At 46.8% G+C, this 27,279-nt stretch overlaps 1 long non-coding RNA gene across 5 annotated transcripts; it reads right to left on the bottom strand.

Moving 5' to 3' along the window:
- Positions 1 to 1,065: 1,065 nt before the first annotated feature.
- Positions 1,066 to 27,079, bottom strand: LOC126989792 (uncharacterized). Of its 5 annotated transcripts, none has more exons than XR_007743708.1 (10): positions 26,877 to 27,077; positions 16,437 to 16,600; positions 15,546 to 15,641; positions 14,870 to 15,093; positions 12,009 to 12,148; positions 3,484 to 3,593; positions 2,992 to 3,192; positions 2,418 to 2,737; positions 1,773 to 1,838; positions 1,066 to 1,580 (listed from the first exon to the last, which is right to left on the bottom strand). It is a non-coding gene; the product is annotated as an uncharacterized LOC126989792 (long non-coding RNA). The 5 variants fall into 5 exon arrangements; XR_007743710.1 differs by having other exon boundaries at positions 1,066 to 1,255; positions 1,439 to 1,580; positions 2,418 to 3,192; positions 26,877 to 27,076; XR_007743709.1 differs by having other exon boundaries at positions 1,066 to 1,599; positions 2,418 to 3,192; positions 26,877 to 27,079.
- Positions 27,080 to 27,279: the final 200 nt, after the last annotated feature.

Here is a 27,279-nt window from a genome sequence, read left to right as displayed (position 1 = left end):
AGATATACAGCCGTCTACAGCCAGTACGCAGTGGTACGCCATACCGGTCAGAGATATACAGCCGTCTACAGCCGGTACGCAGTGGTACGCCATACCGGTCAGAGATATACAGCCGTCTACAGCCGGTACGCAGTGGTACGCCATACCGGTCAGAGATATACAGCCGTCTACAGCCGGTACGCAGTGGTACGCCGTACCGGTCAGAGATATACAGCCGTCTACAGCCGGTACGCAGTGATACGCCGTACCGGTCAGAGATATACAGCCGTCTACAGCCGGTACACAATGGTACACCGTACCGGTCAGAGATATACAGCCGTCTACAGCCGGTACACAGTGGTACACCGTACCGGTCAGAGATATACAGCCGTCTACAGCCGGTACACAGTGGTACGTCGTACCGATCAGAGATATACAGCCGTCTACAGCCGGTACACAGTGGTACGCCGTACCGGTCAGAGATATACAGCCGTCTACAGCCGGTACACAGTGGTACGCCGTACCAGTCAGCGATATACAGCCATCTACAGCCTGTATGCAGGGGTACACTGTGCCGGTCAGAGATATACAGCCATCTACAGCCTGTATGCAGGGGTACACTGTACCGGTCAGAGATATACAGCCCTCTACAGCCTGTATGCAGGGGTGCACTGTACCGATCAGAGATATAGAGCCATCTACAGCCTGTACGCAGGGGTACACTGTACCGGTCAGAGATATACAGCCGTCTACAGCCTGTACACAGGGGTACACTGTACCGGTCAGAGATATACAGCCGTCTACAGCCTGTACGCAGGGGTACACTGTACCGGTCAGAGATATACAGCCGTCTACAGCCTGTACACAGGGGTACACTGTACCGGTCAGAGATATACAGCCGTCAACAGCTGGTACGCAGGGGTACACTGTACCGGTCAGAGATATACAGCCGTCAACAGCTGGTACGCAGGGGTACGCTTTTGAAGACAGTACCGGCAAGAATCTAATCTTACTTTCACCCCTGGGGGGAGACATGCAGCTGACAGAACTAGGAATAAAAGGTACCACTCCCTGCAGCCTATCCGAACACCTTGGAACATTCCGGACAAGTGCATCCCTGGTGTGGCCTGAGGTGCTCGGCCAGCAGGGAGGTGTGGGGAAAGGTGCGGCCACATTGGTGGCTGCCGTGGGCCTTCCCGTGGACTCTCGCCTTGTGCCGCTGGAGCGCCTCCTTCCTGCTGAACCCTCGGCCACACGCCTCACACAAGGTGCTGCCCTGCAAGGGACAGGGAAGCCTCAACACACACATCACCCACCAACAACATCACAGTCTACACAAAAAACATGTTGTCATCATCTTTAGCTGATAATAGCTACACTGCATGACAAGAGGTCTGTCCCAGCTTTCTCCACTTCTCAGTCTGATTTTAGTGTAGTCTGTTTTGTTACACTCTCCTACTGATTCTTTGTCTGCCTTGGCCTCAACAGTCTCAGGTGGTGTAATGGTTAGCATTCCTAGCTGTGGATCCATGGCCCGGGTTCAATCCTGCCTCTGGTCAGCCAGCGCCCGGCTCCCCTGGCTGTTCATCCTCTCTTTCAGGCTGGAGGATAAATGGGTATCTGGGGAAAGTAGCAGCACAGATTTCACACTGGCTCTGTGTCCCAGAGTGACGGGTTCTTGTTAGCTATAACAGGTTCAAGGGCCAATGACACAGAGACGAGCACTAAGGCCATGCACAGATTAGTGCATGCCCCCAACCTTCACTTACTCAACAGCAATAGTAATCTCTCACCTTGCTGAGAGGAGGCTTCAGGGCAGCCAGGTGGCCAGGCAGGTAAGCAGCACTGGGTAACTTTACCTGAGGAAAAGAGAGAACAATACATTACTTATGAGTTCAGCATTCAGCTGGGCATCCATTTGTGTGTGATCCACGTCAATGCTCAGGTCCACATCCATGTCAGTGACAAGTTACACACATGAGGAAAGGCAGAGAAGCGTCCACCAAAGATACCATGGCTGTGGGTGCAGCAGAAATTGCTGCTATACTTTTCAGCCCTATAGAATCACCATGCCTCAGGTTGAGCTTAGGATTACACGTATCTGATGTGTACTGAAAGCTTCTTGAATGTATTTATTTATACATTGTCTCAGTGACTTGAAACACAAGCAATTGATCTAGCCTGGAAAGAAGGAAATAAACTCTCCGGTGCTGGGGACTGAACCCACGACCAGCCAGACGGGAAGACAACTCTCTACCCAGTTGCTAAAGAGGTACCACAGCCAAGTAGATTTTGGGGTCTTTCTGTATCAGCTGGATCACTGCAGACTGTGGCAGACATGGATATAGACACAGATACAGACATGGATAACAGACATCACATTCATACCACAGGGGTGGCAGCAGAGTGAGAAAGAAGTGAGTGTGTCCTCTCCTCACCAGGCACAGATTACAGGCGACGGGAGTGTTCTTGCAGCAGGCGTCGGCATGCTTCAAGTACTCCCTCCGCAGCAGGAACCTACGCAGGCAGCCCTTGCAGGAGTAGGTCACTTTCTCACGCTCCTTCCTCTTGGTCTGGTGGCAGCGGTGGCTCAGGGTGGCCTTCTTCGTGGAAAACTCCTCCTTGCACTCCAGACATTTTTTTTCCCTGTTCTGAGTGGGAGCTGGAAGTGCTGGGCGGGCATGGGGTGGTCCGCCCCATCACAGCCCTCCGCCTCACTGGTCTTGCTCTCGGCCTCGTAACACTCAAAGTCGTCCCACTTCTTGGCTGTTTTCCTCCTCGTAACACTCAAAGTCGTCCCCTTCTTGGCTGTTTTCCTCCTCGTAACACTCAAAGTCGTCCCCTTCTTGGCTGTTTTCCTCCTCGTAACACTCAAAGTCGTCCCCTTCTTGGCTGTTTTCCTCCTCGTAACACTCAAAGTCATCCCCTTCTTGGCTGTTTTCCTCCTCGTAACACTCAAAGTCGTCCCCTTCTTGGCTGTTTTCCTCCTCGTAACACTCAAAGTCGTCCCACTTCTTGGCTGTTTTCCTCCTCGTAACACTCAAAGTCGTCCCCTTCTTGGCTGTTTTCCTCCTCGTAACACTCAAAGTCGTCCCCTTCTTGGCTGTTTTCCTCCTCGTAACACTCAAAGTCGTCCCCTTCTTGGCTGTTTTCCTCCTCGTAACACTCAAAGTCGTCCCCTTCTTGGCTGTTTTCCTCCTCTTGGCTGCCGGGCTGTGGAGGAAAGGTGAAGGCATCAGGGTGAAGACTGTTGCTGGTGATGTTCAGTTCTTGGGTAAGTGGACTGTGAGATTACTTTATCTTAACAGCGAGGGAGGCAGCTCAAGGGCAATAAATAAAAACAAAAAAATAAGTAAAAGGGAGTGAGGGTAAAGACATTAGAGTAAAAACTGTTTTTACATAAACAAGAGCAAATAAACTTGAGTGAAAGAAATAACAGTTCATCTACACAAATATTATTACATTGAGTGGCGTCATTTCCCACCCCCAAAGCCTGACCCTGACCTCCTGGTGCTGTGTTGCTCCTGGTGACCTCCGGCCGTGACGGTGGGCAGGTCACAGCCTTCCACATGGAGCACAGCGCTGTTCTTGTGGTACTCGTGGTCACAGGAACACTGTAAGGCAAGACATGACCTGTTACTGACCTCATCAAGATCCATTTCTAATCATGAATGCCTTTTAGATTATGTCTGCTTGCTTACTATTTGTCACAAGGGTCAAGTTAATAATACTACCTATCAAAATATTACACCTGACTCATTTAATCTCTGTTGTTGTACAAACTAAACACGGTGGAGATAACGTGTTTTACCTCCTAAAAAGGACAAACATTTCACCACAATAGTCTGGTAAGCAAAATGCATTATCTCCACACAGAGTAGTAGTTGGTGTACTTTGGACAACAAATTTGGCTATTTACTAAAGATTATCAGGAATCTAATACCATGAATCAAGGGTACATGTGCCAATCTATAGCTTTACAAAATTATAGGCGGCAGATGTATATAGTAAAAAAATTGTGAGCTCAAATCTTTACCATCGATTTTCTCAACACAAGGATTTTGGAGTTAATGCTTTCTGCCTTTGTATGGCACAGGGGGTGTTGAGGTGTGTAGGGGGGAGGGGAAGAGGGGAGGGAGGAAGAGAAGGGAAGGGAAGGGAAGGGAAGGGAAGCGATGATTTTCAAGACCTTGTTCTGGGGAGAGGGGGGTTAGAGGGTGTGTGGGGAGGTAGGGAAGGGGAGAGAGTATGTGGGGAGGGGGAATGTGTGGGGAGGGAAGGGAAGAGGAGAAAAGGGAAGGAAGGGGAAGGAAATGGAAGGGAAGGGAAAGGAAGGGAAGAGAGAGGGAAGGGAAGATGTGTGTGTGTGTGTGTGTGTGTGTGTGTGTGTGTGTGTGTGTGTGTGTTGTGCGCTGCATCAACCATGTTGCTAATAACCTGCTGATTAGCCGTTGCGACGGAGTTAATGACGTTTTCCAATACATGCAAGGCCTGATCTAGGAGGAGAAACTGATTCACCTGGTCGATCTGTTTGACAACTATGTTGATAACCTCTACCATCTTATTTGTCTGCTCTAGCAGTTCCTCAATGTTAGTATGCAATTGCGCAAGTTTTCTACAATTGGCGTTGATCACCCTGCGATTTCTAGCAGCAAAGGAAAGTACATGAGCGTAGTGGTCCCGCAAATCGCGAACGTCCTCGTCGGTAGCCGTACCAAAAAGGAACTTTGAGGCGGACCCCACGATGTTGAGCAACCCCCTCTTTACCCGAGAGTGAACTGAGTGAAAACTATAATCCATGTTTACCTCATCAACTTTTCCCCGTAAGAACAGAATCCTATCCTCCAGTAGTTGAAAAAGAGTCAGAGAGTTGGTACTTGAAGGTGCCTTTGATTCCCTAGTCTTGGTAGCCCGGATGGCGTCTGCCATGCCGAGTAGTTTTTCTGAGACTATCTTGATTGTGTCCGTGGTGTTGGTCAAGGAAGTATATGGATATTTTACGAGGAGCACATCTTCTATGAGGAAGACCTCTCCTATGTGTGCCGTGAGGGCACCAGGCTTCAGGTGGATGGGTGTTGTTGCAAGCAGGGAGCCGAGGGACAACAAGATGGTCAGAAAACGCAACATCATGATCTGAAAGTGGTGGGAATGAAGTATTTAAACCCGTGGTCTCAAGTTATAGCCATGGGTGTTGGGATTATCTTGTTGAACATTTGACTCTGAGGGGGAAGTACCAATATCAAGGTCCAAAGGTGAGGGAATTACTTTCAGACGATCACTGTGAACTTCTAGACTGACTCCACTAGTCGACTCGAGAACCTCGAACCGATTTCCCCTGACATTCCGAACAACTCGGTAAGGACCCACAAATTTAGCCCTCAGTTTCGAACTCCTTTCCGCTTGTTAATCATGACTGTGTCACCCTCTTTCAAATTCACCGGGACGGCCTGTTTGTGTTGTTTTGACATCATTTCAACCTTCGTAGCTTTTAACGTACACCTAACTTCTGAGTGTATCTTGGAAAACATATGCATCTGCTGTTGTGTGTACCTATCAATGTTGTTGAGAGGTTGTTGTGGGATTGTTAGGAAGTCGTACGGAAGACGTTTCTCCACCCCATATAAGATGTAGTAGGGAGACTTCCCCGTAGAGTCGTTTACCGACGTATTTATGGAAGCGGCTATATGCGATAGCCAGTCCTCCCAATTATCGTGGAGATCGTTCACGATAGGCCTGAGGACCTGTAAGATTTTCCTATTAGCCCTCTCCGCCAACCCATTAGCAGCTGGGTGGTAAGCTGTGATGAAGGATTGCGTGATGTTAAACTGAGCGCATATTTCGCTCAATACTGAGTTCCCAAACTCGGTGCCATTGTCACTCAAAAGAATTCGAGGAGACGAATGTGGACACAACACGTGAGTCACGAGGGCATGGGCCACGCGGGTGGCTGTCTTGTCCTTGAGAGGCGCTAGAACTAGAAACCTAGAGAACTGGTCGACGCACACCAATAAGTAGCGCGAGCCATGTTGGCTCTGGGGGAGCTGTAGTAAGTCTATATTAACAACATCCCATGGCGCCTCTGGTACTGGGTATTGCAACATAGGTGCTGGCCCTTTGACGGACCCCTTGTGCTTAGCACAAACGAAGCAATGTGCGACATGTTTTTCTACATCAACCCGTAATGTGGGCCAGTAGAATTTTCGTCTGGTGACAGATAGCGTCTTGTCCCTTCCTGGGTGACCCGCAATGGGTGTGTTATGGACCAGCTTAAGCGTCACGGGGACGTATTTGTCTGGGATGACCAGTTGGTCTATAGGTACCGGTTTGGTTGGCCATGACCTACAAAGGAGGTTGTCCTCTGATAGGAAGAATTGTGAAAAGGGAACTGGCAAGTCAGGAAGGTTTGATTCGTCTCCCGACTCGAGGGCGTAAATTAACCTCTTCCACACAGGGTGGTCACGCTGAGCAGTGTGTAGCTCAGGTGAAGTGAAGTTGTGGATGACCTCTGGGGTGGTAACCGCGCCTATCGGAACACTCCGAGATAAGGCATCTGCGACCAAATTTGTTTTCCCGGTGATGTATTTTATCTCCGGATTGTATGCTTGGATCGTTAAGAACCATCTTGCCAGACGACCGTGTAGGTTTTTTCCCTTGAAAAGATCAGTTATGGCCGCGTGGTCCGTAAACACCACAATTTTGTACCCCATCACAGTGTCACGAAAATGCTTCAGAGCCCACACAATGGCAAGAGCCTCTAGGTGGGTAACAGAATAGTTCTTTTCCGGAGCTGTAAATACTCGACTGGCGAACGCTATCACATGCTTTTTGCCGGACATATCTGTTTGCATCAGCGCGGCTCCTACTCCACTAGCCGAAGCGTCGGTACAAAGCTGAAAGGGGTCCTTGAAATCCGGAAAGACAAGGACCGGAGCCCGTGTAAGCGCTTTCTTTAAATCCTCAAAACTCGTTTGTTGAGCTGGGAGCCACTGAAATGGTACGTCTTTCTTTAAAAGATGGGTTAGGGGACTCGCGCGAGCTGCGAAGTCCTTAATGAAAGGCCTGTAATAACCTGCGACACCCAAGAAAGACCGTACCTTGTCCGCAGACGTTGGCTGAGGGAACTCGGCAATAGCCTTTATTTTGTCGTCCACTGTATAGATGCCGAATTCGTCCACGACATGCCCCAAGAACTTGATCTGAGGCTTTAAAAATTCACATTTGGTGATTTTGAGCTTTAATCCGACCTCTTGAAGTCTGTGTAGGACTGCTTTTAGTGTTTCCATGTGTGCATGCACGTCTTTACTTGCTATGATGATGTCGTCTAAATACACATAGACAGAGTTGCCCAGCAAGTCACCAAAAATACTGTTCATTTGTCCTTTGGAAAGTCAAGGGAGCTCCTTTGAGCCCGAACGGCATCCTCGTCCACTCATAGTGGCCATGAGGCGTGCTGAAAGCCGTTATTTCACGTGACTCGGGGGCCATGGGCAGTTGCCAGTAGCCACTGACCAGATCAAGACTCGTAAAGACTTTATTTCCTCTACCGAGACACATCAGAAGATCTCTAAGAACGGGAAGCGGAAAATGATCATCCACGGTCGCGGTGTTCACACGCCGGAAATCAATCACAGGACGATAAGAGCCGTCTTTCTTTGGAACCAGGAACAAGGGCGAATTCCACGGGGAATTCGATTCTTTGATGACACCTTGTTCTAACATTTCAGAGATAAGTTGTTGCACCACCTCCTCTGACTGTGGGGAGCTTGTACGCATTGATATATACAGGATTTGTATTGGGTTTTAACTTAATGTGGTGTTCAGCACACTGTGTAACTCAAGCGGCTCGCCTGGTAGAGCAAGCGCCCCCGATAATGCTCCAGAAGCTGGACTAAGGTTGGCTTAATTTCGGAATAGTGTGCAACTTTAGAACGCCTCTAAATGAGCTGTGTCTTGTTCGGGAGAAGCCTGACACGCCGAGGATATGCCTGAAACTTGGGCTGAAGGGTATTCAGCTGGTTCCGGGGCGACATTTCTCCCATACACTAGACATTGGCATAATCGAACACCGTGTTTTAAGGATACAGCGGATACAGAAGTGTTGATTACCAATGCCACTGCAAAACCTCCCTCCTTGACTGTTTCACGAGTTACCTCCACCGTCACGCGGAGTACGTGAGGAACTCCGTCGATACACACATCACTGCCCGCCGGAGGGGCGTTAGGCAAACGGATTTTAACAAGTTTTGCAGCACGATCCGGAACTATATGAGGACCTTCTACGACTGCCGTTACTGTCCGCCACAAGTCTGCAAGGGTTTCGTGTGGTTTGACCGTAAGAGGGGACACTTGGGCGGTGGCAGCCCCTGAGTCTGTGGTGGGTTGGTCATTTTCCACCTCTGAGGGTGAGATTACAGTTGACAGAGGCGATGGATTGACCATCCCCTGTATGCGTCGGCCTTGATACACGATCGCGTTGCTTACAGGGTTTATGGCGATGTGCAGGTCTTTCATGGCGTTCAATCCTAAGATCCCATCCACAGGTAAAGCAAACCTGCTAGAGACATAAAAGAAATCTCGAAAGGGACATACTTTTTCATGTAAGCTGACTGTTAGTGGTACTCGCCCAAGGATTCCCAAAGTGGTGCCCGTCACGCCTATCACATTCAGGTCGTTCTCTTGGAGCGGCCAATTTTTCCCACTCGCTTGTCGTGTCAGTGACCTGTAAGCGGAGTCGGATATGACATTGACTGTGGCACCTGTGTCAACCGCTAAGGTGAGTGAAGTGTTGCCCACCTTGCAAGGGAGGGCAATTATGCTTGTCCGTCCCAAGGCGGCAATGACGGAGTCAAGTTGCTCCCAATTAGTATTTTCCTTAAGGGACACTTGGATGTACGCCTCGGGGCTGTCACGAAGTCATGTCTTTTTATTCTGAGAAGAGGAGTGTGGTTTACTGTCCGCTGAGGACTTGTACTTCTGTTCCTCCTTGGCCTTTTGTATTGCAGAACAACTGCCTGAATCATGAAAACAATTCCCGTGGATATGGCAAAAGGCAGCCTCCCGCTGATGGTTTGGCCTAGGGTTCCTGTGTGATGAATGATGCGCGCCCCTGTAACCTCCTGACCTCCTATCTGAGCCCCGTCTTGAATGTGTTGATTCCCTACGTTTCGCGAAACAAGAATGTTCAGAATGTCCTGATTGCTTGCAAAAACTACAGGTGAGAGAGACCTTACTTTGAGCCTGTAATACTGCGGCTGGTGCGAGGGGATGCTGGTGAGGGTGTCCTTGAACCTTGAGTGGGTTGTAAGTATGCAGACGAACCCGGGGGTGAACGAATTCTGCGGCCTGTAATTGATAAATAATGAGTGCCTGAACATAAGATTACCTTAGTAAATTCACCGGTTGTGGTATCATGTTCCAGTCCCTCTTCACTTGAAGGACGAGCCAACTGTTTAAAGGTGTCGCCGAGTTTAGCGAGAGTGTGTTTGTTCATACTATGGTGTAAATTATTTACAAAATAGGAGCATATGTTGATAGCTGTAAATATGAACCAATAAACGCAACGTGTATGAATGAATAGTTTGCGTTGAAACCCTAAAAAGGCAAGAAAGAATGGCTAGCAAGGTGCCTGTTTAGACGTAATAGAAGTTAAGGTTATAATGGAATGCCCTAATGATATGGGTATATTGAAAGAATAACTATATAAACAAGGTGGTATGTTAAGTGAGTATACCATTGAAGCTCACGTTTTCTCTCGAGCGGTGAAAAGAAAACGGAGGCAGGGCACACTGATGAAGATTAACTTTGATAAGGGAACTCACACTATACGCAATAGACTCGCTAGCAAACTATAAGAAAGAATCAATATCGTAAGGGAATGAACGTTACTCTCACAATTATGACTGAAGAACAGTGTTAGGAACACAGAAATAAAAAAATCGTGCCTCTGCACGGATAATAATGAAAATGAGCCGAGTCGGCATATTTGGACAAGAAGGGAATATCCACAAATACCAAGATTAGTCAGCTGATGTAGTGGAGAGGGCGACGGCTTGTGATGCCCTGGGTTACGTGCAGTCGTTGTAGGCGCGTCAGGAAGCCTTGGCCGCGGCCACAGCGGCGGTGAGAGGTGAGGGAGGGGCTGACATCAGAGGACTCGCAATGGAGGTAGAAAAACTGCTGACCCAGCAATTGGAGCGGCCGCGGCTGCGGCGGCTGGGAGCCGGTACACTGCCGCCAGACGTATGATGGCCGCGTCGTCCTAGTTATAGTAAGAGATGGGCGGCTGTGGCAGATAAGACGACTTGGGTGTGTAACCTATTGAGAAGACGCCTAGCAAGAAACGGTAGTGGGAACAGCTTGCAGTCACCGGGAGATGGCCGCGGGTACCCTTGCTGACTGTTTGCCGGAAGAGGTTTGGGGCGATGCTCCCGGCAGCGGCGGTGGTGCCGCCAGCTGTGGAGCGAGGGGCATGCGGGGTGTCCCAAGGTCAGCGGTGCGGGCCTCCTCGTTGCTGGTGTGAATACCTCTGCCGTATCGTGGAGTGGCTTGCAGGGTACGTAGCAGTGCTGGCTTGAAGCGGGGGAGCGGCTTGTAGATTGTGGCCCTCGCTATCGGCTGCGTAGGCCTGTGGGTGTGCTCGGGGCTTGTAGGCTTGACGCCTGTAGAGTTGCTTGAAGCTGGTGTGCTCGAGGCTTGTAGGCTGTAGAGCCTGTAGGCTTGTAGCTGGTGTGCTCGAGGCTTGTAGGCTGGACGCCTGTAGAGTTGCTTGTAGCTGGTGTGCTCGAGGCTTGTAGATGGCGCCTTGTGAGTTGCACGTAGGTGGCGACTTGTGAGATGCTTGTAGCTAGTGTGCTCGAGGCTTGTAGATGGCGCCTAGTGAGTTGCACGTAGCGGCGACTTGTGAGATGCTTGTAGCTGGCGCCTTGTGAGTTGCACGTAGGTGGCGACTTGTGAGATGCTTGTAGCTGGCGCCTTGTGAGTTGCACGTAGGTGGCGACTTGTGAGATGCTTGTAGCTGGCGCCTTGTGAGTTGCACGTAGGTGGCGACTTGTGAGATGCTTGTAGCTGGCGCACTGTGAGTTGCACGTAGGTGGCGACTTGTGAGATGCTTGTAGCTGGCGCCTTGTGAGTTGCACGTAGGTGGCGACTTGTGAGATGCTTGTAGCTGGCGCCTTGTGAGTTGCACGTAGGTGGCGACTTGTGAGATGCTTGTAGCTGGCGCCTGGTGAGTTGCACGTAGGCGGCGACTTGTGAGAAGCTTGTAGCTGGCGCCTTGTGAGTTGCACGTAGGTGGCGACTTGTGAGATGCTTGTAGCTGGCGCCTTGTGCGTTGCCGCGGACGGCAGGTGCGGTGCCGCGGACGGCAGGTGCGTTGACTCCTTCTTCCCTTGTACGCCTGTCCCCGGAGTTTGTTGGTGAGTTCTCGTGGCTTGGAGGAGAACGAGGTAGCGAAGGCACAGGCGCGGGGTGACCGCTGCCAACCAAATGTAACGGGCTTGTCGGGGGGCGTTTAAAGGGTGTTGATTAAGACTTCAGCTTCCTTAAGGCGAATTATATTCGTAGGCTTTATGTACAAGAAGCGACGGAGCGAGAGCGACTGTCGTTGTGTGTCAGTCGGACTCTCGTGAAGGAGTCGCGAGTTACAGGTTGGAAAATAATTGTTACAATTGGTCACGTATGTCAAGGTGACCTCCACGCACCATCGGAGTGCAAAGTATACAAAACTGAGACGGTAAACACTGACGGACGACATTCCTATAAGGTGGCGTGATCTATCTGTCGTGGGTTTTTCCATTGACAATTGTATGCCTAATTCGTGGTGATATTAAATAATAATAATACATTGATATCCTACTATAACAGAGAGAGAGAGAGAGAGAGAGAGAGAGAGAGAGAGAGAGAGAAGAAAGTTGGAAAGTTTTGTTTATTGGGCGCAACATCTGTGGTCATATGCCGGAGAGAGACAGGAAGGGAAGGAATTATAGTAGGGAACATATTCCAGGAGACAGGACACAACCCCCGATTAATACCTGGTACCCATTCACTGCTGGGTGGACAGGGGCATAGGGTATCGGAAAAGCCGCCCAAATGTTTCCACTCCGCCCGGGAATCGAACCTGGGCTCTCTCGATTGTGAACCGAGTGTGCTAACCACTGCACCACGAAGGCCCCTGGAGAGAGAGAGAAAGAGAGAGTGAGGAAGTTTATATATATAGTAAACACACACACACACACACACACACACACACACACACACACACACACACACACACACACATGTAGTTGTGTATGTGCCGCCTAAGACATCATCATGGTCAGTGGAGGACTATAACAACATGCTAGGAGATACTAGAATCTGTTTGGACAACATGAAGTAAGCGTGCAACAAATTAACAATTATGGGAGACTTTGATTGTAAAGAAGTAAGCTGGGAAGACTGGACAACAAGGGGAAGCACGGGGTAATGTGTTACTAAAGCTGATGATGGAGAATACAGTGACCCGGTGGGTATCAGATTTCACAAGGTGTAGTGGACAGGATGAGCCATCCAGCCTGGACTTAGTCTTAACAAATGAAGTAAATGTGATTGAAAACATTGACTATAACTTACCAATTGGAAAAAGTGATCATGTGGTGATTCAGTTTGAGATAAAACAAGAAAGAGGAGAAGCAAGGAAGGAAAGACACAGAATTAGAAGGCATAATTTTGGCAAAACTAACTACACTGAACTGGGGAAATATTTTGAAAGCACAGACTGGTCCAGATTCCAAGAAGCAAGCAGAGTGGAGGAAAAATGGAATATATTATTAGAGATTTACAATGAAGGTGTTAAGAAGTATGTGCCAAAAGTGAAAGAGAACTGCAGGGGAAAGAAGGACGGGTTCAACATGAGATGCAAGGAAGCAAGGAGAAAGAAAGAGGAGGCCTGGAGAAGGTGGAGCAGAGTGAAGCGGCAGAATGTCCGGAAACTATATAAACAAAAAAGAAATGACTATATTAGAATATGCAGAGAGGAAACATTGAATTTTGAAAGGGATATAACAGACAAATGCACAGACCAACCGAGGCTATTTTACAGATTTATAAACGGGAAACTAAAACAGCGTGAGGAAATAACAAAACTGAAGTTAATGGCGAGGTGTATGAGGACGAGTTGGAGATGGCGGAAGAAATGAACAAAAGCTTTCAAGAAGTATTCACAAGAGAAAGCGAGTTTGACGTATCAACTGGACTAGGCCCAAGAGGGCCCTGCCTGTGTGACAGAGAAATCACAGTGCAGGAGATAACTAGTGAAATGGAGAATCTAGATGTGAGGAAGTACAGGGTCTTGACAGTGTTTCCAACTGGGTGCTGAAGGCGTGTATGAGTCAACTGGCGGACAAAATACACAAAGTTATAAAGAGATCATTGGCTGAGGGTGTAGTCCCTCTGGACTGGAAAAAAGCTGACACAGTCCCCATCTACAAGAGCAGAAGAAGAGACGACCCACTTAATTATCGACCAGTTTCCCTTACGAGCTTAGTGTCAAAAATATGCAAAATAACTGTGAAAAGGAAATGGACGAAGCACCTAGAGGAAAATGAAATCACCACAGAAAGACAGTTCTGATTTAGGAAAGGAAGATCATGCCTGACAAACTTGGTGTGTTTCTATTCAAGGGTGGCAGATGTTGTGCAGGAGAGAGATGGATGGGCTGACGCTGTCTACCTGGACTTGAAAAAGGCCTTTGACAAGGTGCCACATAGGAGGTTGATGTGGAAGCTGGAGACGGTGGGTAAATTAGGAGGTGGTCTTCTAAAGTGGATGGAGGATTTTCTGAAGAACAGGATGATGAGAACAACTATTACAGACAGGAAATCAAATTGGACAAATGTCATGAGTGGAGTTCCACAAGGCTCTGTGTTGGCTCCATTTATGTTTGCAGCATATGTTAATGATATGATAGAAGGAGTGGGTAGTTATATGAGTCTGTTTGCCGATGACGCTAAGATAATGAGAAGAGTGGAAAAAGAGGACTGCTTGCTGCTCCAGAGAGACCTGACACAGTGTGGGGGTGGAGCAGGAAGTGGGAAATTGAATTTAATACCAAAAAGTGCAGTGTTATTGAATTTGGAAAGAGTGGAATGCGAGTAGAGGGACATTATAAGTTGGGTAAGGATAAGTTAGACAAGAAGACAGAAGAAAAAGACCTTGGAGTGATGATCACAGAGAACTTGTCTCCAGAGAGACATGTGAGTAAAATATCAGCTGAGACACAACCTGCTGAGGAACATCAGAGCAGCGTTCACATACCTTGGTGAGGACATGGCAAGGAAATTAACTGTGACCTTGATACACCCTAGACTAGAATATGCATCAGTGGCTTGGTTGCCATCACTTAAGAAACACATTAGAAAACTGGAGAGGATACAGAGAGCAACAACAAAAATGGCACCTAGTCTGAGCGACCTGCCTTATGAGGAAAGATTGCTGAGGCTGAACCTCCCTACATTGGAAAGTAGAAGAGAAAGAGGAGATTTAATAGCAGTGTATAGGGTGATGAATGGTGTAGAGAAATCGGATAGAGATGACCTCTTGATAAGAGAAGAGAGAAACTTAAGAGGAAATGGAAAACTGTTGAGAAAAGGAATTTGTAGAAGAGACATCAATAAGAACAGCTTCCCGCAGAGATGTGTGGGGGTCTGGAATGGCCTGGAGAGGGAAGTGGTGCAGGCTAAGTCAATAAGCGCATTTATGGCCAAGTTAGATGGAAGTAGTTGGAAAGGCAGGACAGCACCAGCACAGCTCCGTTCCTGTAAATCACAACTTTAGGTAAACTAGGTAAATACACACACACAAATGCTTCCTTCCCTTCCCTTTCCTTTCCATTCATCCCCTCCCTTAAACTTACCTCCATGGGGTCGGGGTCGTCGCTGAAGGTCAGGGCTAGTACATACGAGGGGGGGGCACTAGCCAGGTACTCGTGGCAGCAATCTCTTCTGGGTTGGACCACTGCACTGGGTCCAGAACTAGCAGTTGGGTGATGAGGTTACTGGCGGGGGCGGAGGTGTGTCCTGGGCTGTCAAAGGTGCCCCCCGCCTGGATGTGTCGCTTCAGCCTTACCACTGTAGAAGCCTGCGGAGTGGTGGTAGTAGTAGTAGTAGTAGTAGTAGTAGTAGAGGTTATTGCAGAGTGGAAGGTTACTGAGGGCAAGTGAAGGGAGACTCAAGTAACCTTAGGAAACTCTATACAAGGACACACACAACACACAGAACCACAGAAGCAGAATTATAAACAGAATCCCACTGAGTAGCAGCAGCATAAGAATGGCCTGGGAGCAGCACAGAAAGCAGAAAATAGGTTAATCAATGTAAAAAGCAGTTAATATAGTGAAATAAGTAGAGGTCCAGGAAGTTATAAGGCTAACTGTAATAGTATATCTCTTGTAACAAAACCAGCAATATTATTATTATTATTATTATTATTAGTAGTAGTAGTAGTAGTAGTAGCATAATAATACTAGTAGTATTATGTATACAAGGAATGGTGAGACTGCTTCCTAAGATATACAAAGTGTGTTGGCGTACCTGTCAGTGCCTCTGAGCCCGAGGGAAGATAATTGACGTGTGTCTGAGTCGTCACTGAGCCTGTACAGCACAGCCTTGATAGGAGTGTAGAGTGACCTAAAAAATTGACAATAGGTAACTTGTAGGCATATTGCACACACACACACACACACACACAGGGCAAAACATTGTTCCTTATCACAGTTTACTGCATGCTGGGGTCACACATTTTGGCAGAAGTCCTTGACCTTGCCCTCCTTGACCTTGCCTGCTGCTGCTGCTGATCTCAGGGAGAGAGAGATTTACACAGATATTCAAACCACACACACCTTATGGTCCACACTGGGCGGTCTGCCCTTAAACCTGCCCTCAGTGAAATTATATTAATCAAATGGCACCAAGACTTTGCATTTCTACTTTAGTGATACTGAGGTGAAGGAAGTGTTGGTCAAGCTTGCTTTTAAAGGGAAAAGAGAGAGAGAGAGAGAGAGAGAGAGAGAGAGAGAGAGAGAGAGAGAGAGAGAGAGAGAGAGAGAGAGAGAGAGAGAGAGAGAGAGAGAGAGAGAGAGAGAGAGAGAGAGAGAGAAAAATAAATAGAACAATGAAGAAAAAATATGCAATTGAAATTGAAATGACCCACGATGACCCAGAGAGATGCAGGGGTCAGGCCACAGAAATAGAGCAAGTTTGGAGCACTACAATGACCCAGAGAGATGCAAGGGTCTGGCCACAGAAATAGAGCAAGTTTGGAGCACTACAATGACCCAGAGAGATGCAAGGGTCTGGCCACAGAAATAGAGCAAGTTTGGAGCACTACAATGACCCAGAGAGATGCAAGGGTCTGGCCACAGAAATAGCACAAGTTTGGAGCACTACAATGACCCAGAGAGATGCAAGGGTCAGGCCACTCACCAGCACAGTGGACATCCTCTGGTCCGCCCAGGAGGGTGTGCCGGCACCCAGGTGGTGGTGGAGGGCCAGGAGCACCTCATCCCCTGGTCTATGGTGCTGGTGATGAGGGGACCAGCTCACTCCACGCCCAGGCCAGGGAGACACTGCTCAGCTTCTTCACACAGCTGGGGACACAGGGCACAGAGTTATAATGATAATACTTTCCTATAGGTTCATGGTACACCAGAAGGGTCACACTGCCATCTTTCTTTATTTCTGTTTAGGTATTTCAATTGTTTATTTTCCAGAGAGAAGGAAAACAAAACTTATCCAGGTTAGGTAACATTAGTTTTGTGAACCTTCCCACCATGGCAGTGTTATGAGTTACATGAGACAGGAAAGCTGTGTTACTGATGCCAAGATTCTGAGTTTAAAGAGAAAGAGAGAGAAAAAGTATCCAGGCTGGGTCAAGTTAGTTTTGTGAACCTTCCCACCATGGCAGTGTTATGAGTTACAGGAGGCAGGAAAGCTGTGTTACTGACACAAAGATTCTGAGTTTAAAGAGACAGAGAGATAAAATGTATCCAGGTAAGGCTACGTTAGTTTTGTGAACCTTCCCATCATGGCAGTTACATGAGGCAGGGAGGCTTGCAAGGCTGTTTTAGTGACGCACAACTTCTAAGAGTTTCAGGAGAGAGAGATAACGAAACTATCCAGGTTAGGTTAGGTTAGTTTTGTTGTGGCTTTCTGAGGTGGCTGAACTATGCTACACATTTATATACCTGGACTGACTTTTCTTTTTCCTTTTTTTCTTTATGATTATTTTGGGGCAATCACTGTTTCAAGGGAGAAAACAAAACTATCAAGGTTACTTTAGGTTAGTTAGTAACAGTAGTAGTAGGAGTAGTAGTAGCAACAATTAACAAAGACTAGAACCTTATATTCTTTCCGTCAATAATGATGATAATAATGATAATAATAATGATGACAATAATAATGATAATAATAATAATAATAATAATAATAATAATAATAATAATAATAATAATAATAATAATAATAATAATAATAATAATAATAATAATAATAATAATAATGATGATAATGATGATGATGATAATAATAATAATAATGATAATAATAATTGGCATGGCACTTATGACATAACTAAGATTTAATTCATTAGCAATTATTTATTTATCAATTATTACTGTCATTTATTTACCAAGAGCAAGTGGCACAGGATTTGTTAGATGTGATACAGGATAGTTTCCATAAGCAGTTAATTGGAACACCAATGAGGGAAGAAAATATTTTGGATTTGTTGTTAACTAATAGAGAGGACATAATAAGGAACATTGAGGTTGGGGATTCATTAGGTAACAGTGATCATAAGGAAATTAGATTTAATATTAAATGGGAGGATAGAGTAAGCAGTAACAACACATTAATACCTGACTTCAGGAAGGCAGACTATGAGGGGTTAAGAAATCAGCTGCAGAAGCTTAGGGGAGTGAGATCAGAAGTAGGTCAGGACCCAGAGCAGGGAGGAGTGGTAATCTCTGGTGAGGTCACTAGTCAGGTCAGTAGCTTGGAGGGTGAGTACAATAGTCTGGTCAGGGAGATTAAACTAGGGCAGAAACAGTTTATACCTAACAGGGAAGTCAGGTCAACAGGTAAACCCGAGATGGATGACAGACAGGCTAAAAACTGAAATAGGAAGGAAAAGAGGACTATATGTTCGAGTTAAAAGGGGGGGAACTCACCTAAGGGATAGTTACAACGATTTAGCTAGAGCAGTAAAGAAAAACACACGTATGGCAAAACGTAATTATGAGATTAGAATTGCCAGGGAAGCAAAGACCAATCCAAAGGGATTCTTTCAGCTTTATAAGACCAAGGTTAGGGATAAGATAGGGCCGCTTAAGTCAGGAGAATCACTGATTGATAGTGATGAGGAAATGAGCGAGGCGTTAAATAGATATTTCTTAACTGTATTTACCAAAGAAAGATTAGATGATATACCTCAGGGAGAACAGATCTACAGGGGAGAAGAGGTAGAAGAATTAACCGACATCAACATAAGTAGGGAGCTCGTGATTAGACAGATAGATAGACTTAAAGTCACTAAGGCGCCAAGGCCAGATGAACTTTTCCCCAGGGTATTAAAGGAATGCGAAACTGAAATAAGTGGGCAGTTAACAGAAGTATTTAGGAAGTCACTAGACACAGGGGTGGTGCCTGTTTCATGGAGGCAGGCACACGTTATTCCAATATTTAAGAAGGGAGACAAATCTTCTATGGAGAACTATAGGCCGATTAGTTTGACGTCAGTTATAGGTAAAATGATAGAGTCAATAATAGCTGATAGTATTAGGAACCATATAGACAGACATAATTTAATTCACGACTCACAGCATGGGTTTACTAAAGGAAAGTCGTGCCTCACTAATCTTATATCCTTTTACAATAGAGTTTACGAGGCAGCTGACAATGATGAGAGCTATGATGTGGTTTATCTTGATTTTAGTAAGGCCTTCAATAAGGTACCTCACCTGAGACTGTTAAATAAAGTCAGTTCTCATGGGATAAGAGGGAAGGTATTTGATTGGATTAAGGCGTGGATTAGCGACAGGAAACAGAGGGTTACCATTAACGGTAAAAAATCCGAATGGGGTAATGTTACCAGTGGGGCTCCTCAAAGTTCAGTTTTAGGCCCGCTTCTATTCATTATCTACATCAATGACATAGACAATGGGATAACTAGTGACTTAGGTAAATTTGCAGATGACACCAAAATAGGACGCACTATTGGGGCAGGGGAGGATGCTAGAGCACTGCAGGAGGATCTCAACAAACTGTCAGCTTGGTCAGAGAAATGGCAGATGAATTTTAACATCACCAAGTGTAGCGTACTTAGTGTAGGGACACGCAACCCATTACACGGGTATAGTTTAGACTCCACAGCGATAGGCAGGTCTGAGTGTGAAAGGGATTTGGGAGTGTTAGTGAACTCTGACCTAAAACTAAGGAAGCAATGTATTAGTGCGAGGAATAGGGCTAACAGGGTATTAGGCTTTATTAACAGGACGGTAACCAACAGGAGTGCAGAGGCCATCCTCAGACTCTATTTAGCGTTAGTTAGGCCACACCTATATTATGCTGTCCAGTTTTGGTGCCCACACTACAGAATGGACATCAACTTGCTAGAATCAGTTCAGAGGAGGATGACCAAGATGATTCAGGGGCTGAGGAACCTCCCATATCAAAATAGGCTGAAACATCTAAACTTACATTCACTAGAGAGACGAAGAGTGCGGGGAGATCTGATAGAAGTATTCAAATGGGTCAAGGGTTACAACAAAGGCGATATAAGTAAAGTACTGAGAATTAGCCAGCAGGATAGAACTCGCAGTAATGGATTTAAATTAGAAAAGTATAGATTTAGGAGAGATATAGGCAAGCATTGGTTTAGTAATAGGGTGGTGGGGGAATGGAATAGACTCAGCAATCACATATGTAGTTAGTGCAGGGACCATAGCTTGTTTTAAGAGTAGACTGGATAGCTACATGGACGAGGACGACAGGTGGCAGTGAGGTGTGGGTGCAGTAAGGTGACGGGGTGCTGGATGCGTGCCTGGGTACCGCCGGTATAACGAGGATCAAGCCTCTACCTGTAACCCCTGTAACTTCACCTCACCCACCGTGAGTAGTGGGGGGGATTCGGGAGCTGCCCTGTGTAGGCCACCCGGCCTCTTGCAGTTTCCCTATGTTCTTATGTTCTTCTTATTACTTTATTAAGTTAGTTTTGTGTGCCTTCTCACATCATGGTGATATTTTGAGGCGGCAGAACTAAACTATACCTTTACCAAATTTGCTTTTCTTTCTTCTTTTTATTTCTTTATATTTAGTGTAAGTAAGAACAAAAGGTGCCAACAGAGAGACAGGGGAGCCACCAGGAACAAAATAGCATTGCCTGCATCAGGAGACACAGTGATATCAATGTAACCAGCCTTACCTTCCTGCCTAAACACACCGCCGGGCCGCATATTCCTGAAGTCTCTGCAGGTATGTGGTTCCTGAGTGAAGACGCTCGGTTGTAACTTGAAAACTAACCACAGGAATTCTGGAAAATACTTTCATTGTGATTCCCGCTCAACATTACCTGTAATACTTCCTACCTAACCTTACATAGCCTAACCACCAAGTGGCCACAGACTACCCACATGCTGTCCAGAAGTCCACCTATCAATCCAGACTCAAGAAGAAACCGCCCAGTGAATCAAGAATGAGTTCCGGGGGGCAGCATGAGCCAAGAATAATTGGCGCCACTATAAAAATTGCCTGCGCCATGACAGGTATGGGCCGACCACCATCCAGGCCCATGGACGTTTGTAGGTTCTGCGTTAAGACTCAGAAGGATGATCAGATTGGCGCCACTATAAAAATTGCCTGCGCCATGACAGGTTTGGGCCGACCACCATCCAGGCCCATGGACGTTTGTAGGTTCTGCGTTAAGACTCAGAAGGATGATCAGAGGATCATAGAGTTAGAGAATAGGGTTACGACTCTCGCCGCCCAGGTACACTTACTGGTTAGTGGAGCAGCAACAAGCCCCGCCTCCTCCTCCTCCCCTTCCTCTTCCTCTTCTTCCTCGTCCTCCTCCCCTTCCTCTTCCTCTTCTTCCTCGTCATCCTCCCCTCTAGTATTGTCTTCACCCACACAGCAGCCCCTCCCATCCTCCTCCTCCTCGACCATCTCCGATCTCCCCGCTTCCCACCCCTCCTGCGCCTCTTCGTCCTCCTCTTCCTCCTCCTCCTCCTCCTCCCCCTCGCCTTCCTCCTCCGTCCCCTCTCCCTCTCCCTGCCCTCCTCCTCCTCCTCCTCTCCCTCTTCCTCCTCCTTGTCCTCCGCCTCTTCGCTCGTCCCTCCCTCCCACACCTGTCCTTCACCTTCCCCTTCCCCTCTTCCTCCTCCCTCTCCTCGTCCGTCCCTCCCTCCCCACCTCACTCTCCCTTTCTCTCCTCCTTCCTCCTCGTCCTCCTCCTCCCCCTCCCCCTCCTCCTCCTCCTCCTCCTCAAATTCCTCGCCTTCCTCTTCCGTCCCCCCTCTCCCCTCTTCCCCCACTCTCCTCCTCCTCCTCCTCCTCCCTCTTTCTCCTCCTTGTCCTCCGCCTCCTCGCTTCCTCCCTCCAACACCTGTCCCTTACCTTCCCTTTCCCCTCTTCCTCCTCCCTCTCCTCGTCCGTTCCTCCCTCCACCACCTCACCCTCCTTTCTCCTTCTTCCTCTTCCTCCTCCTCCTCCCCTTTCCACCTTCCACCTCTTCCACAATTTCTCCTCGTTCTTCACAGCAGGTCCCTCCTCCTTCCCGCTCCCCTCCCCATTCACCCACCCCTCCTGGCCCCTTCCGACCGTCGGGTTCTTGTTGTTGGTGATAGTCAGGTTCGTTATGTTGACAGGTATTTTGCTCCAAGGATAAGAACAGGACGAGGGTGTGTTTCCCAGGGGCAGGGTGGGCCATATATCAGACAGGATTGAGGCGTGTATGGCAAGCGAGGATCGAACCCCATTGTCTTTCTCAGCTGTGGCGGAAACGACGTTTCTCGTGTGTAAGCGAGGACCTTCTCAGGCGTTTTAGAGAATTGTTAGGCAGGATACGTGACGCTGGTGGGTCACCAGTGTGTGGCGTCTTGCCACGGAGGGGCGTTGGCGATGGATGGCTGTCCAGGGCGATAGCAGAGAACAGCAGACTTGCTGAGCACTGCGAGCGCAATGGGTGGCTGTTCGTCGACAATTGGGACCTCTTCTTTGGCAACGACGCCCTCTACGCCCGTGACAGGATACATTTGACGTTCAAGGGTGTTGAGGCTCTCTCAGACTCCCTTGAGCGAGCACTTAGTACCCAGAGGATTTTTAGTATAGGCGAGGGGGAGGAGTAATGGGAGCAATGGGAGGAGTAATGGGAGGGACATCTAGCTCATAATATAACCAGGCAGCTTAGAAGTAATTCTAGAGGAGTAACAGAGGACGGGCTAAGAATCTTCTATACTAACAGCAGGAGCCTCAGAAACAAGATAGACTTACTAAGGGGTGAAGCTTGTTCAGAAAATTTTGACATAATAGCGATCACTGAGACATGGATAGACACTGCTAATAGAAATTTTAGGTCAGAATTTGAAATAACGGGTTATCAGATGTTTCACAAAGACAGAAGGGGCAGAAGGGAGGTGGAGTTGCGCTATATGTTAAAGACTCACTTAAATGTTTAGTTAACAACTCAGTCAAAACTAACATGGATTCAGAATCAGTTTGGGTGGACGTTTACAAAGGGAAAGAAAAACTAACTCTAGGAGTTATATACAGGCCACCCAACCTTAACAGGCAGGACACGAGTATATTACTACAGGAGATTGGCAGGGCGAGTATGGTAGAAATGTCTGCGTAATGGGGACTTTAATTATAGGAATATAGACTGAGAAGATCTAGTGGGTGACCTGGAAGCCGAGGACTTTCTTGAAGTTATACAAGATAATTTCCTTAAGCAGGTAGTTACTGAGCCTACCAGAGGAGATAACATATTAGACTTAGTCCTAACCAATAATGGGAACTTGCTACGTGAGTTGGAGGTGGGCGGAGAGTTAGGAAATAGTGATCACAGAACGGTTCGTTTTAGCTTAGACTGGGCGGTAACCCGCAAACCAAACCCAGTGTTAGTGCCAGATTTTAGAAGAGCTCACTCCGACGCGCTTCGACGACATCTTCAAGGGTTAAACTGGGATAATTTATGGATTCATGAGGGCCAGAAGTGCTGATTGGAGATCCAGGAGAGCAATTTAGAAATGTCTTACAATAATTTAGTTAGAGTAATAGTAGAGGGGCAAGAACAGCATATACCACAGCGAACACTTAGAAAAAAAAACAATGATCCTAAGTGGATGACTCGTGGACTAAAACACGAGATTGGGTTAAAGAAGGGAATTTATCATAAAATAAAGAAGTTGGAAACACATCTCAGGTTCAGGTACTTAGAACTATCTAGATTAGTTAAGAAAAACACCAGGATAGCAAAAAAGAACTATGAGATCAAAGTAGCAAATGAGTCGAAAAGTAATCCTAAGGGCTTCTTCCAGATGTATAGAACAAAAACACGGGAGAAAATTGGACCGCTGAAATCAAACACAGGGGAGCTAGTAGAAAATTACGAAAATATGAGCACATTGTTGAACGACTACTTCCTTTCAGAATTCACACAGGAGGATCGAACGACTATACCGGAAAGAGTTCAGGTGTACGAGGGCGGGGATGGCGATAAATTGAGGGATATAATCATTACCAGGCAAGTAGTTCAGGATGAGATAGATAAGCTTAAGAAGAACAAGTCGCCAGGTCCTGACGGGATATTTCCGAGGGTATTAAAGGAGCTAGGTGATATAATCAGTGACCCACTAACCGACATCTTTAAGATGTCGGTAAATACTAACTATGTGCCGAGCCTATGGAAAGTTGCTAATGTGACGCCGATTTTTAAAAAGGGGACAGGTCAGTTGCTTCAAACTATCGCCCAATTAGCTTAACATCGGTTATAGGGAAGATGCTGGAGTCCATAATAGCCAGGAACATTCAGGCATTTAGAGAAACATAGCTTAATTCACGATTCGCAGCATGGGTTCACAAAAGGTAGGTCATGCCTCACCAATCTCTTGTCCTTCTACAATAAAGTATTTGAGGCGGTTGACAGAGATGAAAATTATGATGTAATCTATCTTGATTTTAGTAAAGCGTTTGACAAAGTTCCTCACCAACGACTGTTCCTTAAATTACAGGCTCACGGAGTAGAGGGTAAAGTTTTGAACTGGGTCAAGGCGTGGCTTAGCAATAGGAAGCAAAAGTGCAAATCAATGGTAAAAGATCTGACTGGGGATGTGTTACGAGTGGGGTCCCACAAGGTTCGGTATTAGGTCCACTTTTGTTTATTATTTATATCAATGACTTAGACACAGGAATTAGTAGTGATGTTAGTAAATTTGCAGATGATACCAAGATCGGTAGAGTAATTGAGTCGGATCAGGACGCTAGTATTCTCCAAGGTGAACTCAACAGATTATATGACTGGGCGGATAAATGGCAGATGGAGTTCAATGTAGGGAAGTGCAGTATTCTGAGTGTAGGTAGGAACAACCCCTCACATAACTATTGCTTAAATGACACTCTCATAAGTAGGTCTGGGTGCGAGAGGGATTTAGGGTCTTAGTGAGCTCTGATCTCCGTCCAAGGGCACAATGCATTCAAGCTAGAAATCGAGCTAATAGGGTACTGGGATTTATTTCAAGGAGCGTAAGCAACAGAAGCCCCGAAGTCTTCCTCAAACTATATTTAGCATTAGTTAGACCTCATCTTGACTATGCGGTTCAGTTCTGGTCACCCTACTATAGAATGGATATCAAAATGTTAGAATCGGTGCAGAGGAGGATGACTAAGATGATTCAGGGGTTGAGAAACTTGCCATACGAGGAAAGACTCAAACAGTTAAACTTGCATTCTCTAGAAAGGCGAAGGGTGCGTGGAGACATGATCGAGGTTTATAAATGGATGAAGGGCTTTAATAAGGGAGACATTCATAAGGTTTTGTTGGTAAGAGAACCGGGTAGGACACGAAGTAACGGGTTTAAACTGGATAAATTCAGATTCAACAGGGACATAGGCAAAAATTGGTATACTAACAGGGTGGTGGATGAGTGGAATAGGCTTAGCAGTCATGTGGTGAGTGCCAATACAATTGTCACATTAAAAAATAGACTAGATAAATTCATGGACAGCGATATTAGGTGGGGTTAGATACACGGGAGCTTAGGGTCAAAGGAGCTGCCTCGTACAGGCCTGCCGGCCTCTTGCAGACTCCTGCGTTCTTATGTTCTTATGTTCTTATGAAGAAAGTTACAGGCATAGATGTGAAAAAAATTAATAATAATAAATAAAAACTAATCTATCCTGCCCTGTTCCAGAGTAGGCAGAACACACCCGAACAGACTTCAGGAATATGCATTCCTGCCACCATCAACTCATATTTACAGGCATTCCAAGCCTCAAAACCACAGGTGGGATTATTCACGAGAGGGTCGCCTACTAATTTTGAGATGCTGACTGCTTATTTCTGGACAAAATATGATGCTGTTTATTATGGAGATAGTATTCACTTCCAGATATCACTATTTGATTGACTTTTCAATGCCTGTTGTACACCCGTCACCTCCCACTGCCTCTATATAGCTGACAGAGAGGTTCAATTTGCTTACTGATTATACTCAGCGCTCACCAAGATCACAAGTGGACAAACCAGAACAAAACCAGGCAAATTAATGTTTTTTTGCCGCTGTGTGTGTGTTCCCCCAGTGAGCGTTGGACACCAGTGACTTACTTATCCAAAATCTCTAGAATCACACCCAAGCTTATTGAGGAAAAATGTGGACAAACCAGAACAAAACCAGGCATATTAATGTTTTCTGCTGTGTATTGCCCCATGCATGGTGGACACCAGAGCCACTCATTTCTGCAGCAGGCATTTCTCACAACACTGGTCCGAATAGTGGGCCACCCCTGCCCTGCACTGTGTATTCCCGCCACCCCTCACCGCCTGCCTGGTATATTTAAACTAACCAAACCTTACTTTACATAACCTAGCAAACAGGGGGACTTTGCCCCCTCTCAACCCCCTTTTATTTCTAGGAAGTCCCTTGTTAATGCACTGCTTTCAGGGACTAAAAATAATCCATGTTGTAAGTATTATCTTGGCCAGAGGTGGCTGTGCACGCTTTCCTCAGTATTACGCAAAGTCAGTCTTATCAATTGACTGCTGTTTCAATCATCCGTTTATATATTTAAACATTTTTTTCACTTCCTTCCTCCTCTCTTCATGTAACTTAGTATTGAGCTGTTCATCCTCCCTGGGGTTTAAAGATGTACCTCCCTCAGGACCCCTGGGTAAGGGGAGCGATGGGTGCCTCTACCCCGCACCCCTATTGCCCCCCCAGGGTAACGGAGCTACGCTCTGGAGCAACGAGGACCTGGGGAAGGCACACTGTGGTAATGTCACGCCCGCCCTGTTACAACCCCTCAGGCCGGCCACGCAGGATGTGACAAACATAACATAAGAACATAAGAACATAGGGAAACTGCAAGAGGCCGGGTGGCCTACACAGGGCAGCTCCAGTGCGACCTCTGAGGCGACGCGCATCTACAGTAGTAGTAGCTATAGCATAAGCCCTAAACTTTACCTTACACTCAAATTTAAGGTCTGCAGAAGAGGAAAGAGAGAGGAAGAAGAGGAGGAGGAAGGAAGAGAATAACGTAGTAGAAAATTTTACCTTACCCTCACCCAGCACCCATATTAGGCCTACCACTCCTCTAGACCTCTCTACTATAGGCTTACCGATGCCCCAAGGTCTCTCCCAGAGGCCTACTTACTTTTAAAGGCGGGCGAGGTCAGGAACGTGAAATAAACGTAGATCTTTTTGAACGCCGCCCACACGTGCACCTTCCCGCGGGAAAAAACGTAAACAAACCGAGTCGACGCGTTCTAGCGGCTCCCTTTTTATCCTTTCCCCTGTCTCTTCCTCTTTTCTTGCTTTCTCTTTGCCTTTTCTTTTTCTCTTGTGTATCCTTGTCTTCCTTTCTCTTTCTTTCTTGCATCTTTTTTCTTCTTTTCCTCAGTTCGTATCTCTCTCTTCGTTCTAGCGGTTCTATTTTTTCATTTTTCTTCCTCTCCTCTTTTTTTTCTCTTTTCTCTTCCTCTTCCTTTCTCTCGTTCTCCTCCTTTCTCTCTACCTTTACTCTTCCTTCCTTTCTTCCTTTCTCTTCTTTTCCTCCG

The sequence above is a fragment of the Eriocheir sinensis genome, unplaced genomic scaffold (genome assembly GCF_024679095.1).
Source record: "Eriocheir sinensis breed Jianghai 21 unplaced genomic scaffold, ASM2467909v1 Scaffold13, whole genome shotgun sequence".
Classification (NCBI taxonomy): domain Eukaryota; kingdom Metazoa; phylum Arthropoda; class Malacostraca; order Decapoda; family Varunidae; genus Eriocheir; species Eriocheir sinensis.
The sequence above is the reverse complement of the archived record's forward strand: the minus strand, read 5'-3'. Positions and strand labels throughout refer to the sequence as shown.